The sequence below is a fragment of the Gavia stellata genome, chromosome 7, assembly GCF_030936135.1.
Source record: "Gavia stellata isolate bGavSte3 chromosome 7, bGavSte3.hap2, whole genome shotgun sequence".
Lineage (NCBI taxonomy): Eukaryota > Metazoa > Chordata > Aves > Gaviiformes > Gaviidae > Gavia > Gavia stellata.
In genome coordinates, this window is record NC_082600.1 from 6,733,007 (window position 1) to 6,749,229 (window position 16,223).

General features: G+C 48.8%; 1 pseudogene; it reads left to right on the top strand.

Moving 5' to 3' along the window:
• Positions 1 to 9,398: 9,398 nt before the first annotated feature.
• Positions 9,399 to 16,223, top strand: LOC132317282 (inositol 1,4,5-trisphosphate receptor-interacting protein-like 1; annotated as a pseudogene).

The following is a 16,223-nucleotide window of genomic DNA, read 5'->3' on the forward strand; positions in this document are numbered from 1 at the left end:
CTTAAGCGAGTGGAATTATTAATACAGAACGATATTTCCACCGTTCAACCAGCCTGTTCATCATTTATAAGACCCTTACACATAGGGTGGACGTCATGGTTACATAAGAGGACCCTTCCTTCCCGAAAGAGAAAAAGGAGACATGTGATTGGTGCAGTAGGAACAGGACTGGGAGTTTTAAATAGTATAGATACTGAGATAATAAGGAACAAACTCCCAACGCTGACCAGTGATCTAAACAAAATACAGAACCCTTTAAGATCTTCCCTCCTAACTTTAGGAACCAGCCAATGGCTTACAGCAAATATGTTACCACAGTGGGAAAAGCTTAATGAAAGGACAATGAATTGATTATAAATGCATTAGACATGGCTCAGACTAATGTTTCTACAGCACTCAGTTGTATCCAAGCTCAATTATGGTTACAGACAATAGCAGCTGCAATCATTAGGGAAGGAGAAGACGGAATCCTACCAAAAGAAATCCGAAAGGTGATTTGGAATAACGCAACGAAATTTGAAAGGAGATTCCAATTGTGGTGGCATTTGGTTAATTTTACCTTTGACCCTACTAACAACACAGCTACAGCTTTTGTACTAACAATATATAAAGCTTTAGTGTATAACATATACCCGATTGTTGCACTAGGATTAAATTACCATGGAACTGTGCTTTATCCCCTAGGACATAGGGTATGGGCTATGAAAAACAGGAATAAGTGGCAAACTATTAATGTCGAGGCCTGTATCGTACGAGACCAGCAAGGATTTATTTGTGAAGGAAACACCATCAAAGGGCAAGATATTTGTCTTGACACTGAACAAAATGTTTGTCACTTTGAGGTGCATCCCAACGAGACCCTAAGAACCATCATAATTTACAGGGGTATGGGATGTGTTTGTCTGAGATCTCAATGTGATCTTGTACAAGCAGATGATCAAATGGTGGACAACTTTGTTAGTCTTACAGGATGTGATTTTAACTACACAGCTCCTGTTACTACTTATCAATTGCTACAATTTAATTATACGTAGATTCAGGATATACAGCCCACCCCTATTGGAATGAATCTCACTCTAATAAAAAAACTATTACAACATGAAAATTTAAAAAGATTGTTAAAACAAGTTCAAGGAAGTGGAAGAAAGACTTTAATTACTGTCCATCATGATACAGAGGAAATACACCAAGTAGTGGAACGAGTGAAGGCAGACGGAGAGCACAATTGGTGGGATGTGTTTAGGGGTTATTCCCCGTCAGCTACCAAAATCTTAAACATAATGACCCACCCGATATTGGGGTTACTAATAGCCACCACAACATTAACAATAGTGAATCTTATCCTTTGGTGTAAACTAAAGGAAATTATTGGGCAAGTATGGACACTAAAAGTAATGATGAAACATAACAAACCACTTTTAAGAGCAAAAGAATTTGCTTAAGGGAAAGAAAAGGGGGGAATGTTACAGGGCATCTTGAGAAACAAGGGCTAAAAGTAAGAAAGAAAAGTGTAGAGAAGATACTTTGTAACAACTGCACCCGGTACTTAGACATATTAGAGATAAAGACTGTCTCCACTGACTCTCTGCTAACTAGCAATAATGATTAGCGCAAGGACGAATCGTAGGAAAATAGAAAAGACTGCCAAAATAGTGCCCTAGAGTTAACTTGTCTCATTATAATCTCATTTTAATACTAAAAAACACACCTCCTAGCTAGAGAAGCCTCAACCCAATTGAGCCCCCTACTCTCTGAGCATGCGTGGTGAATTAAAAGAGAACTGTAACTTTAAGATGAAGTAAGAAAAGTATTAACCAATAGTTAATTAAGGGGTAGCACCAGTAGGCGTAACTAACTTTGTTAACTGTTTTAAATACCTGTCATGATTTTAACCCTGTGTGCAAGCTTTGTGGAGAAATCCCCTTGCACCCGGCGCCACAATAAACATGCCTGCTTTATAACTGTGTGTGAGTTACGAAGTTCGTTTCCGCGTGTCAATCTATACAAATAATGACACCTATGGCTTCACCCTTTTCTGTCTCTCAGACAAGAGAAATCCCTTTACATGTACAAATGCAGCATTTCCTTGTCTGCACAGCAGACATGAAAATAATACAGGTGGATTCTTTCCTCAATACATCTCAGGGAAAATGGATGGAAAACAATGAAACTCATGGAAGACGGTGAGAACTTTGATACTGACTTCAGTTGCAGCAGGGTGGGTAAGGTGCTAGGAAACCTCATCTTTCTCATGCTGTCTCCTCTGAAGTGTATATATACTAAGCTGGGTTTCCCTCTAGCCCCATCTCCAAGATAGCAGGTTTGCTATTTGTGCATGCATCTCCAGAAGCCCTTGACTGCAAGGAAGCATTCAGAAGATTGGTGACCTTTGTTTTCCTCTAGCTCTGCAACAGGGAATACACATCTTTTCTCAGTCTGTTTCTTCATATCTGCCTGCGAATCTTTAGTAATCACTACAGATTGTTCTGACATGAGAGGAGTGTCCCATCAGACAGCATCTTTTTCATACTTGGGTTGACACTTGCAGAAGGAAAGAGGGAAAGAAAGCACAGTATCTTTTCACTACTGGGATCTTCACAAATAAGTTGCTTTGGGGAAAAATCAAAGGGGGAATCCATATTCACTCAGTGGAGTGCTCCACTTGAAGCCATTCCTCATAAAGGTAAGAATAATTTCCGTTAGCTGTGACTGTGTTCCTCTCCTTATTTTGCCTAGATTAAAAGCTGCAAAACACGCTCTTGGTGGAGGCTGCTGGAGGTGTGCCAATTGTTGTAGCTACTGAGTGAGAGTCACTGAGAGAAGAGGGATCTGGGCTGAGCCAAAGCGCCATCACTGACTCCGTCCCACCCCAGGGATCTGCACACTGGGTTAGCCTGATGTCACTCACCCCAGTCATGAAACTAAGCATTTCCTAAGTGCTGGGAGCTGCTGTAGGTACAACATCCTCATCCAAGGGCTGATGCTGGCAACTCACATCTGCTTCATAATCAGGGTGATAACCTGTCTAGATAGCTGGGAAGGCAAATGGGGACAGTCTATCTGATGAACTAGCAGCCATTATCCCCCACCTAGATGCAAGTTAATACAACCCTCCTAGATGCTAGTTAATCAAAATAAATCACTGGTGAGGGCAGTTCTTCTCTCACATTCCCCAAGACCTTGGGCCAGATGGTCTAACAGACCTATTCAATGCCCCTCGTTCCTCAAGGAGCTGAAGAAGAGGATGTAATGCCTCATCACTGTAGTTTTCAGTTGTGGGAAACCAACAGATCCAGCTATCAAGCAGTAACGCTTCTCCACAACTCATAAATTGACAGGAGGACTTCCGCTGGCCCAGTTCAGCCTCCCCTTGGGACTGCCCCACTGCCACTGAATCTGTGCTTGCAGTTACAGCAACAACAGGACCTATTAGGGTGCAGGAGGCTGTGAGTGGGTTGGGGTGTCGTTTCCTAGCAAGGACTTGCAGCAGAACCTAGGTATCACAGCACTGTGGACACTTGTGCCAGGGTGCAGGGAGGGCCGGCAGCTTCCTCAGGGCCCGAGGGTCAGGAGCTGAGTGTGCTAACACCAAGGCCTGTCCCACCACTCCCATCCAGGGAACAGAGCAGGCCTGGAGACCCTCAGCAGGATCAATCATGCCTGCAGATCATCAAGCAGGATCATGTTGGTGAGGCAGGATGATCTGCAGCTCAGAGTCAAGTCCAGGGATGGCCGGACAGGTCTGTGGGGACGGGGCCAGGCCGAGGACAGACTGGGATGTTGGCCCAATGGTGGGCCTGGCTCGTTGGGGCCCATGGCTAGGCCAGGCAAGGCTGGGGGAAACTGACAACCTGCAGTGTCACTGGGACAGGACTGACAGCCCTGGTTTAGGCTGGAGGGGGGTCCTGGGCCATGGACAGGGTGGAGAGAAGCCCTGGGGGGCTGGTCAGGGCCCTGGCAACCATGGAGGCAGCGTGTCTGGTAAGGCACTTAATTGATACTTTTTGTTCCAAAGCTAGGAGAGACCCATGATGCAGTTATGGGACCAGGGAAAGAGAAGCAATGCAGACTTCTCCCAACTGCATTATTTGCCCAGTCCATTGCAGGGAAACCCACATAGTGAGATCCGGTGGTAATGGAGGGCAGGGAGCATTTCCTGCCCGTGACATGACACGCTGGGACAGGGTTTTCTTACGCTGAGTCCTGCTCTTGCTCCTTCCCACTCCCATCACACCCACAGTCCAGCCATTTCCTTTTTTAAATACGGCGTTAGCTATCTTACTGCATCCTTATGTGTTCTGTGTCCTTAGGCAGATTATAGCCTGAAATTAATTCCAGCTTAATGGAAAATGTTATCAGTTGCCATGGAAATGCCTTACCATGTGATTGTGGTTGTACTTCCTGTTGTGCTTAGGGCTAAAACCATTAGATGACCCTCACTTCTACACTTTCTTACAGTTCTCCTATAAATACCTGTTACTCATAACTGTGGTCAGAACATTCAGTCTTCTAACATGGGTCATTTTGGTTTTTACGCTGTGATCTTATGCCAGGCTATTAAAGACTTATGCCAAAGCTTTCTTCAACAGAGATCTTCAGACTTCCTGATTTGTTATTTAAGATCTGCAAAGCCAAATTCCTGCAGATAACTATCAGCTGTCAAGGAAATGGGCTGATTTCCATGACTGAAGAAAATGCTAAAGCTGATCACTTGCCTTTGCTAGCTGGCTGACACTTAGATAAGAGCTCTAGTATGCAGGAGGTAAGGGCTGCTGTGCCAGGCAGCCCAGCATGGAAAACTGCCCAAGTGCTGGGTGATTCCTGGTCACAGTGTTGGCAACTGTAAACAGCAACTCCTTTTGCTCAGTGATATATCTGCCATCACTAACAGCTCATCAGGGGACATGTGCTGGCTCTTTCTTTGTTCATCATATACATTAGGGATTCAACTAATGCAGTTTTGTACAAGCTCATCTACGCTGGTGTCATTATCAAAGAAAAGACTCCCCCCAGCATCAACAGTGCCCCCTCCAACAATCTTTGGACAATGCTTTCATTACTGGTAGCTCTACCTGAAGGCCTCCAGAGCAATGGAAACACCTGCATTATAAGGTCTTTCACCCACACAACAAGGTCACCAAGGCCATTTGATCCTCACTGTCACAATCGGAGTAACATAGAGAATTTGTGTTGGGAGAGACCTCTGGAAGTCTTTAGTCTAGCCCCCTGCTCAAAGCAGGGCCAACACCAAAGTTAGGACATGTCGCTCAGGGTCTTGTCCAGCTGAACTTTTAAAGATGCCAAAGAAGGAGATTCTCCACCCGTTCTGGCTATCTCTTCCAGGGCTTATCTGCTCTCATGGCATACTTCCCTCGGTGCAATGTGTGACCATTTCCTTATGTTCTTTCACTGTGCACCTCTCAGAAAAGACAGGCTCTGGGTGGTGGGACACAGCAATTAGATCTCCCTCAGCCTTCCTACTCGGAGACATGTGGTGCCAGACAGCTGTGGTGTGGTGCAGCGTATGGCTGTCATCCTGCTACCTGTCGACAGAGCTGCGGCATCAGCCTGTTGCCAAGCCAGGGCACCCCCGACTTGAAACCAACTGCCCCCAGAGCAGCCTCTGCACACAGACAGGGACAGTATAACCTATGGGATCCTCTCTAGACATTGTGCTGTCCTTAACCACCTCTGCACCTAGGCACACCTCTTGGCATGCTTGCTCAGGGCCACTGTCATAGCCCGCAGGCTCACATGCAACTGCGACCTGGCTATTACACAGTGAATAGTGTCAGGCATGGATGAATCTATGTACTGCCTGAAGCACTTCTTTCTTTGCGAGCTTTTCTCATGCTTGTAAGCTTGCAACATGAGCATCCCTTGTGCCTACAGACTCTCGGCATTTAAAGGTCTTCACAGTGGCACAGAAAACCAGACAACAACCTTCCTTCTTAGGCAGCCTGCTCCTGACAGTCCTCCTTCCTTGGCATCTTGGGACTCCCAGGAGCTAGCCCCGGACTGTAGTAATTCCCTTCTTGAGAGGAATCGTGTCTCTGCAGCATGACAGCCAAGGGACTCAGGGAAAGATGACAACTGGCAGCAAGCTGCCAGTGCTGCCAGGCGGGTCCTGCAGCATGCTCTTGGGCAAGAAACAGCTGCTGGCTGGGGCACTGCTGGGACCCAGGGGCTGTACTGTGGGTGTTCAGTTGTGCCTGAACACAGCTGGGACAGACATCCTGCAGCATCTGGCTATCTGTGCCAGTTATCCTCTGGGAGTCAGAAAACAGATTAGTCAAGAAAAGTTTTTAATAATGCTGCTGTGACCAGAGTTGTCAGTGTATCAGGATTTTTACCGAATACGAAAGAGAGAAAATTAAATCTAGGATACTCTTCTCTCTGAGAAGAGACTGCAGAAGGGTAAGCAAGTCTGAGGAAGTGACAGGAAATTGCCAAAGAGCCTGGAAAACCCGGACCCTCTTGGAACGGGAACCAGTTAATGTGATGGCCTGGGTCATTGGCAAGCCTGACTTTGTGGTAACAATCTGTTGGGATGCAGAGGGCTGAGCAGATTGCATTGTCTTCATGGAGTCAATCAGTGCTTGTCATTCTTCTTTGTTCCCCAGATTCTCAGCCTTGTCCTTGATCAAAAGAACTTGGCGAGATGAACCTGCTAGGTAAGCATTTACATTGGTTCAAAAGCTCAAAGGTACACAAGAGGGAAACAAGCCCCAAGAAACTAGCAACAGGTTCAAGAGGAGAGATCAGCAAAACATCATTAACTGTAGCTCAAAGCTTGCTCTTTGAAGCTGGAGGGATGCAAAGCACTAAAAAAGAATACCATGGCTGTATTCAAATGAAAAGTTCACAAGGGGATCTTAAATAACATGTTTCTCTTCTTGCATTCATATACCAAAACCATAATGTGCTATAGCTCTTTGAAACACCAAAGATGCATGGTAAATACAGCGTTATTATGGCCATTTTCCAATGAAACAAAATTTTGGGGAGAAAGATTAGGCCACAGAATGAAAACCACTGATGTGAAAGATGCAGATAGCATCTCACCTTAATTTTAACTTCATTTTCCAAAGATACATCATTAGGTGAGGAAGGTTCTGGTAGCTTTGCGTATCATGGAAGAACTGGCCATGTTCGGCAATGTCTAACTTGAAGACTGGGAGAAGTCTGGCCTTCTCTAGCACTCCGACATGGACAGTTTGATGTGATAATTATCAAAGATCTTGTAAATCTTCGCCCATATACCACCGTTGGATTTCCACTGGAGGTGTCCCGAATGCAGATACGAGTGCACCTCTTCTGCCACACAGTTGCTGTCAGGCCACTGCTTCTCCTAAATGTGGCATAGACTGCGCAAGTGCAGGCTTTGAACGGGAGACATCTGAAAAGCTTTCTTAAACCTTGCTGCACGTGTTAAGTCTCCCTCGTTAAGGTGGTGGGAACCTGAGCTTGCGAGTCATGACAAGGTAAGGTGAACGAGCCTCACACTTGTACAGGAGCCAGAGCATCCACAGCCCAGCTCCACAGTCATGGCACTTGTCCGCTGTGCAAAGGGCTCCCCACTCCAACAGTATGATACCCACCTCACTGGGGTCGCCCAAGGGCAATGCTGTCGGGCTCCCAGCACTTGGTTTGCGTATGGCCCCCAAGGAAGCCACTTCAGGCTCCCTGCGGTACACAGGCAATGCGCACAGCTGTGGAGGGTGACAAATTATTCCGATGGTGCCAGCGCAGGAGCACGGACAGTTATAGAATCACTGATTCAGTTACAGAATCATTGCCGGTGCAGAGGGTGCCTAGGACGCTGGGCTCCTGATTTTTCCCCAGCTGTTCCTTGAGGTGGTGGAGGAAGCACAGCATGTCCTCCACCAGCTGCTCTCTCGTGCAGGTGCACTCTGGCTCCACGTGGAAGCTGGACTTCCTCACCGGCATATCATCCGTGGTGCCCAGCTTCAGGTGGAAGGCATGCCCACAGCGGGGCTGCAGGTGCACGAGCAGGCTGGAGACAGCATCATCCTCACGGAGACTCCAACCTTCTAAGGCGCTGCCCACCCCAATGGCTGGCTTCAGTCGCGGCATGAAACTATTTGTGCTGGTTTTGGCTAGGGTAGAGCTAATTTTCTTCATAGTAGCTCGTATGGGGCTGTGTTTTGGATTTTTGCTGGAAACAGTGTTGATAAAGCAGGGATGTTTTAGTTACTGCTGAGCAGTGCTTACACAGAGTCGAGGCCTTTTCTGCTTCTCACACCGCCCCGCCAGTGAGTGGGCTGGGGGTGCACAGAAAGTTGGGAGGGGACACAGCTGGGACAGCTGACCCCAACTGACCAAAGGGACATTCCATACCATATGACGTCATGCTCAGCATATAAAGCTGGGAGAAGAAGAAGGAAGGGGGGGACATTCGGAGTGATGGTCTTTGTCTTCCCAAGTAACCGTTACGCGTGATGGAGCCGTGCTTTCCTGGAGATGGTTGAACACCTGCCTGCCGATGGGAAGTAGTGAATGAATTCCTTGTTTTGCTTTGCTTGCCTGTGCAGCTTTTGCTTTACCTATTAAACTGTCTTTATCTCAACCCATGAGTTTTCTCACTTTTACTCTTCCAATTCTCACCCCCATCCCACCTGGGGGGAGTGAGTGAGTGGCTGTGTGGTCTTTAGTTGCCAGCTGGGCTTAAACCACGACAGTCCTTTTTGGCACCCAGTGTGGCGCTCGAAGGGTTCAAGATAACGACAGGTTTGATTAGAATGTGCTAGATCGAATTTATAGCTGTTATTGCTGTTTAGCTATTAATCGGCAGGCTCCTGTGCTTGCCATGGGGATTGCTTGCCTTACTGTATATTAGAGTCTAGCGCTCATTAGTGGCTGCTTTTTGCTTTCGCTGCTTGCTGTACTGCCATACTGCTTATCATCTTGCTCTGCTGTGCCTAGGAACATTTTGATAACAGCAATGGCCATGCGCCTGGGCTGGCAGATGGCCAGGGCATCGCTGCTCTTTCTGTGCTGCTGTACTGGACAGGCTGGAACTCCAGTGTGAACTCGAGTCAAAGGGACTGGATGAGTCCACATGGGAGCAGGACACCCCGAAGCATCTGTGGCTGTGAATAAATCCACATCAGAGCAGGTACACCTCGACGCGTCTGTGGCCGGGGTTATGTCTGTGCTGCAGCAGGTGTACCGCTGAAGGGATTGTGGCCCAAGGATAAGCCCACGCAGGAGAAGGTACACCTCGAAGCATCTGTGGCCGAGGATAAGTCCATGCTGCAGCAGGTACACCTGGAAGCATCAGTGGCTGTGCATGAGGTCATGCTGGAGCACCTCAAAGCGTGTGGGCATGGATAAGCCCACAACAGAGCAGGTACACCCCTGGAGAGACTGCAGCCATGGGAAAGGTAATGGTGGAGCAGGTTTACTTCTGAAGGGACTGTGGCTGTGGGTAAGGCCATGCTGGAGCAGGTATATCTCAGAAGGTATTGTGACCCATGGATAAGGCCATGCTGGAACAGGTGCACCTCAGTGTGACTGTGGCTGTGGATAGCTCTATGCCGCAGCAGGTATACCCCTGAAGAGACTGTGGTGCACAGATAAGGCTCCACTTGGAGCAGGTACAACCCTAAGGGACTGCAATCTGTGGATAAGTCCAAGCCGGAGCAGGGGCAAGGGGAGGACTTCATTGCAATGTTAAACCCTGTGGTCTGGTCCAAAGGGAAGACGGGTAGAGATTGTAATGGAAATACCTTTAAATTGTTGTAGCCCATGATTGGAGTTGCATGTTATAGGAATAACTACAGCAAGAACTGCATGAACCAAGGGAGGACAAGCCTTACAAGAAGCAGTGCAAGTGCAGCAGTGACCCCACCTGAGCTGGCTTTAGTGCCCAATAACCCCATGCCATACAACATCTCTCCTGTCCTGAGTGACCACCATAACAGATGGAGCCCAAAGTCATGGACTAAATTAACTCAATGGACGTTTTGTGGACATTTATGGACATTTTACAGACATTTCACAGGGGTGATCCACAGACTAAGGGAATGGTATCTGTGTATTGTATCAAAGGATGGGAAGGGGGGTGGTGGTTAGAGAGACTGTTTTGGATAGCATGAGACATGAGCATGACGTAAATGGTATGGAATAAGGGGTGGAGAATGCACTCCCCTTGACGCAGCCATCTCCTGGGGCACATTAGGCACAGCAGAGCTAGCCAGTCAAAAGAAAGGATTGAGCCACTACACCCAGTACTGGTGCGGCCTCACCTCGAGTACTGTGCGTAGTTTTGGGCACCATGGTGTAAGAAGCTTATAAAAGGGTTAGAATGTGCCTGAAGGAGGGCAACAAAGATGGTGAAAGGACGAGCGGGCATGTCCTTATGAGGCGCAGCTGAGGACACTGGGTTTGTTCAGCTTAGAGGAGAGGAGACTGAGGGGTGACCTCATTGCTGCCTACAACTTCCTCAGGACGGGGAGCGGAGAGGGAGGGGCTGATCTCTTCTCTCTGGGGTCCAGTCACAGGATGCAAAGGAATGGCTTAAAGCTGCGTCAAGGGCACTTCAGCTTGGATATTAGGAAAAAGTGCTTCACTGAGAGGGTATCAGGCAGTGGAACAAGATCTCCCCAGGAAACGGCCACGGCCCGAAGCCTGCTGGTATTCAAGAAGCAATTGGACAAGGCTCTTTGATATACGATTTAACCTTAAGGTTGCCCAGCATGGAGTCAGCGGTTGGACTCAATGATCCTCGTGGCTCCCTTCCAACTCAGGGTATTCTATGATTATGAGGTTGCTGTTGGCAGGCAGATGATAATAAATCCAAAATAAAGCACGACGCAAGCTCCTGTGAAGAAAATTAACTCTAGTCCAGCGTTAACCAGTAGCCCTGCTCTTTGCTGCCTTGCAGCAGTGGCAATTCTGGGCCGTTGCTGGAGTCCTGGTCCTGCTCTTTGGGCTCTGCTGGTGGCTCAGGAAAGGGAGCCGTCAGCCAGCCAGCAGCCGCAAGGAGGGCAGCTCCAGAAAGAAGGCACATAATAAGGAGCAGGCAGTAAAACCCAGTGTTGCACTGCATGTGGGCAGAGTTTTGTCCAGTCGCCTCCTGGACCTGCCAGAATCGTTCGTGATGGTGGAGGAGCTGGTGGATGAACTTCTCCGCATCTGCCGAAAGCTTTCCAGGAATACTTTCATGCCGCAACTGAAGCCAGCCATTGGGGTGGGCAGTGCCTTAGAAAGTTGGAGTCCTCATAAGCATGATGCTGTCTTCTGCCTGCTTGTGCCCCTGAAGCCCCCCCGTGGGCACACCTTCCACCTGGAACTGGGCACCATGGAGGAGATGCCAGCGAGGCATGCCAGTCTCCGCGTGGAGCTCGAGTGCACCTGCACGAGGGAGCAGCTGGTGGAGGACATGCTGTGCTTCCTCCACCACCCCGAGGAGGAGCTGAGGAGGAATCAGGGTGCCAGCCTCCTAGACACCCTCTGCACCGGCCCCTACCTAGACATGGAGAAAACCACCCTCTGGTTCCAGATATTGGTAAAAGCAGCCTGGGTGGCTTTGCCTCTGTCGCAACACTGCCGTCTAACAGTGCTACCTTCCAGGCGCTCAGGCAAGCTCCGGCTGACAAACACTGACGATATTACCCTCCTGATTGAGGTGATGTTTGGGGTGCAGCAAGATGGCTCAGACACCTTCCTGAGCATCGAGTAGGTAGAGGCCAGTGTTACCAGCAGCAGGACGTGGCCAGAGAGCTGTGCTGTGCCAGACGAGCAGTTCTCCAAGCACAGGGCCAGGCCTGAGGACACTCCCCGGGGAGCTCGTGCTGCAGAACTGAGCAGGCTGGACACAGAGAACACGCTGCTCATGCGGCAGTGGGAATTGCTGCCGCATCTTTCCTCCACAGCAGAAGCACACTCTGGGGAGTGGGACCCGATGCAGCTGAAGGGGCCATTGCAAGGAGCCTTGCAACAGAGACTCCGTTACCACCTGGACGGTGACTGCCCTCCCTCTTCGAGAGAGTCCATTCCCTCCGGGAGATTGGCCGTGGACAAAGATGGCAATAAATCACTTGTTTGAAGAAACGCTGCATCCATGAGTCTCTGTGCATCACTTTGATGGCGAACGCGGGCATAGGGTGCTGACAGCTCAGCTGCGGCAGAGTCAGCGAGCATTTTGCAGAAGAGCTGATGCAGTGGGCTCTGGTTTCAATGATTCCCTGGGCTTTGGCTTCCCAGGTGTTGTGGGTTAATGCCAGTAGGCAGCTTGGCATCACACAGCTACTCAGTCCCTTTCCCCCAGTGGGATGGAGGAGAGACTCTGAAGCATAAAAGTGGGAAAACGTGTGGGTTGAGAGAGGACAGTTTAGTACGTAAAGCAAGAGCTACATGCCCAGGCCAAGCAAAATAAAGAATTCATTCACTACTCCTCTGGTCTGCTGAGCAGACCTACCTTTTTAGGAAGCCGCCTGCCTCCCTGCGGCTCAGGTTACCATGAAATTTCCTAGCCTTTTATGTCCCTCAGTTTGTTATCATAGAATCATAGAATCATAGAATATCTCAAGTTGGATGGGACCCATAAGCATCATTGAGTCTGAGTCCCTGCTCCTTGCAGGACTATCTAAAACTATATCATATGACTAAGAGCATCATCCAGAGGCTCCTTGAACTCTGACAGGCTTAGTGCCATGACCGCTTCCCTGGGGAGCCTGTTCCAGTGACCAACCACCCTCTTAGGGAAGAACCTTTTCCTAAGGCCCAGTCTGAATTTCCCCTGACACAGCATTATTCTATTTCCTCGTGTCCTGTCGCTGGTCACCAGAGAGAGGAGATCAGCACCTGCCTCTCTGCTGCCCGCCTTGGGGAAGTTGTAGACTGCGATGAGGTCACCCCTCAGCCTTCTCTTCTCCAAGCTGATCAAGCCAAGCGACCTCAGCTGCTCCTCCTAAGCCCTACCCTCGAGGCCTTTCACCATCTTGGTCGCCCTCCTCTAGACACCTAGACACACTCTAATAGTCTGATGTCCTTCTTACATTGAGGCGCCCAAAACTGCACACAGTACTCGAGGTGGGGCTGCACCAGTGCAGTGTCGAGTGGGACAATCTCCTCCCTCAACCAGCTAGCTATGCTGTGCTCGATGCAGCCCAGGACCCAGTTGGCCCTTTGGGCTGCCAGGGCACGCTGTTGACTCCTATTAAATTTGCATTCAACCCAAACCCCCAGATCTCATTCTGCAGCGCTGCTCTCCAGCCTCTCATCCCCCGATTTGATTACCCCATTCCAGGTGGAGAATCGCGCACTTGCTCTTGTTACATTTCATACGGCTGGTGATTGCCCAGCTCTCTAGTCTATCCAGATCTCTCTGTAAGGCCTCTCTACCCTTGAGGGAGTCCACAGCTCCTCCTAGTTCAGTATCATCAGCAAACTTAATTAATGTACATTCGATTGCTGCACCCAGATCATTTATAAAAACATTAAAGAGCGCTGGCCCTAAAATCAAGCCCTGTGGGACCCCACTGGTGACTGGTCACCAGCCTCATGTAACCCCATTTACCATAACTCTTTGAGCCCAACCCATCAGCCAGTTGCTCACCCAACATATTATGGACTTGTCTAGCTGCGTGCTGGACATTTTGTCCGGAAGGATACTGGGAGAGACAGTACCAAAAGCTTTGCTAAAATCCAAAAAACCCCACATTTACTGGCTTCCCTTGGTCAATTAAATGGGTGACCTTGTCATAAAAGGAAATTAAGTCAGTTAAGCAGAACTTTCCCCTCGTGAACCCATGTTGGCTATGACCAATGACTGCATTGTCTCTCAAGTGTTTTTCAGTAACTCCCAGAACAACCTTCTCTGTAATTTTACCAGGCACTGAAGTGAGACTGACAGGCCTGTAATTACCAGGGTCTTCCTTCTTTCCATTCTTGAAAATTGGGACAACATTTACCAGCTTCCAGTCAACTGCAACCTCTCCAGACTCCCCAGACTGCTGAAAAATAATCGAGAAAGGTCCTGCGATAACATTGGCCAGCTCTTTCAGTACCCTGGTATGAATCCCGTCAGGCTGCATAGATTTTTTCGCATTCAGCTGGAGCAGCAAGTCTCAAACAAGTTCAGAGTCAGCTGGGAGCTCATCATCCCCCCAGTCACGATCTTCCAACACAAGGCTCCGGGGGTCCCAGGGCCCATCATTGGTGTTAAAGACAGAAGCCAAGAAGGCGTTAAACTTCTCTGCTTTGTCTACATCCCTATTTGTGACGTGACCAACCTCATCAAGTAAGGGACCAATGTTATCTCTGATCCTCCTTTTGCTGTTAACATATTTAAAAAAGCCATTTTTGTTGTCCTTCACAGTGCTAGACAGCTTGAACTCTAATCAAGCTTTGGCCGCATGAATTTCTCCCTACAGTGGCGAACAGCATCTCTGTAGTCCTCCCGTGTTGCCTGCCCTTGCTTCCGGTGGCTATACACTTTTCCTTCTGCACCTATGTTCTAGAAGAAGATCCCTGCTCAGCAAAAACAGCCTTCTGCACTGCTTGCTTGACTTCCAACACTTTGTAATTGCCTGGTCCGGCACTCTTAAGAGATGGCTCTTAAAAAGTGACCAGCACTAATGGACCCCAATACCCTCTAACGAAGAGGCCCAGGGGACCTTACTAACTAGTTCCTTGAGCAGCCTGAAGTCTGCTGTCCCCACAGCCAGGCTCGAAGTTTTGCTGGCAGTTTTCCTCCTGTTGCCAACAACTGGAAACTCAGCTATTTCGTGGTCACTGTGACCAAGAATGCCACCAATCACCACTTTGCCCACGAGTCCCTCTCTGTTCACAAACAACAAATCTAGGAGGGCGTCTTTCCTAGTCGGCTCCCTTAGTACCCATATCAAAACGTTATCATCAACGTGGCCTTCAGGAATTTCCTGGGCCTGTTCGTGTCTGCTCTATGACAGTCCCAGTTCGCAGCTGGGACATTGAAGTCGCCCATAAGGACAATCTAGGGTGACTGATCTAGAAATTTCCCCTGATTCCTTAGAGAGTAATACATCGGTGCTGTCATCCTGGCTGGGTGATCTACAGTAGAGTCCTGCAAGAACATCTGCTTTATTAGCTTTTCTCTGAATCTTTACAGAGAGGCTCTCAACCATTTCCCGCTTTGAGAAAGGTGAACCCCATCTGTCGCTAGCTGGCCAAGTGTCATGGAGACTGACCTGTGATCAAAAACCCCAAAATTCTGCTGGTGACACCAGTCACAGAGCCAGGTATTGATCAGCTGGGTCTTCTTGTTTCTTCCCTCTTCATTCCCTGCAACTGAAGGCACAGAGGAAAACACTACTTAAGCACAAAGTAAAACCCTGCTTGTGCTCCTGATCCCTTAACCATTCGTCCCAAGGCTCTGAAGTCTCTTTTGATCACCCTTGGTCTTCTTATTGCAACTTCATCGCTGCCTACATAAAAAAACAATAACAGATAATAAACTGAGGGCCATACCAGACTGGGAACATTTCTAATCACAGCTTTAACATGAGCCTCAGGGAAGGACCACATACAGTGGCCAGGTCAGACATCAACTATTGCCTGCTCATGCCTCTGAAGCAGCATGGGTGGTTTTGACTCTGTTGTCCAAATGCCATATAACAGTGCTGCCGTCCAGCCACTCCTCCAAACTCCAGGTGACAAAAGGAAGCAAGTATAGCCTCTTCATTGAGGTGAAGATTGGGGTGCAGAAATGCGACTTGGACATCTTCTGGAGAAGCCAGACTACGGAGGCCATCTTCACCCCAAGAACAATGCGGCCAGAGAGCTACGCTGTGGCAGTAGTTCTTCAGGCATATCACCAGGCACGCCCCGCATGACAGCTGCCACCTCAAATGCCTGCAGATCTGCGCCCGCATCCTGGTGGGCACAGGCTTTTCCACCTATACTTTGAAGACAGTTGTGATGCACCTCCTGACCTCCATATCCCTGTCAGGCTGGCGCAGGAGGGATTTCCTGCCGCGGCTGCAGGATATCATGCGGTACCTGTGCTGCTGCCTGGAGGAGAAACGCCTTGATCACTTCTTCTTTGGCAATGAGACCGTGCCCGAGGAGATCACCTTGCCCCAGCCTTCCAAACGGCCGAGCTACTCAACCTCTTCCAGCACCTGGCACAGGATCCTGCTGCCCACGCTGAGGCACTGCGTGAGTTCGATGAGCTGCAAGATCCGCTCACGAGGCTGCTGTTCTATGGACAATGA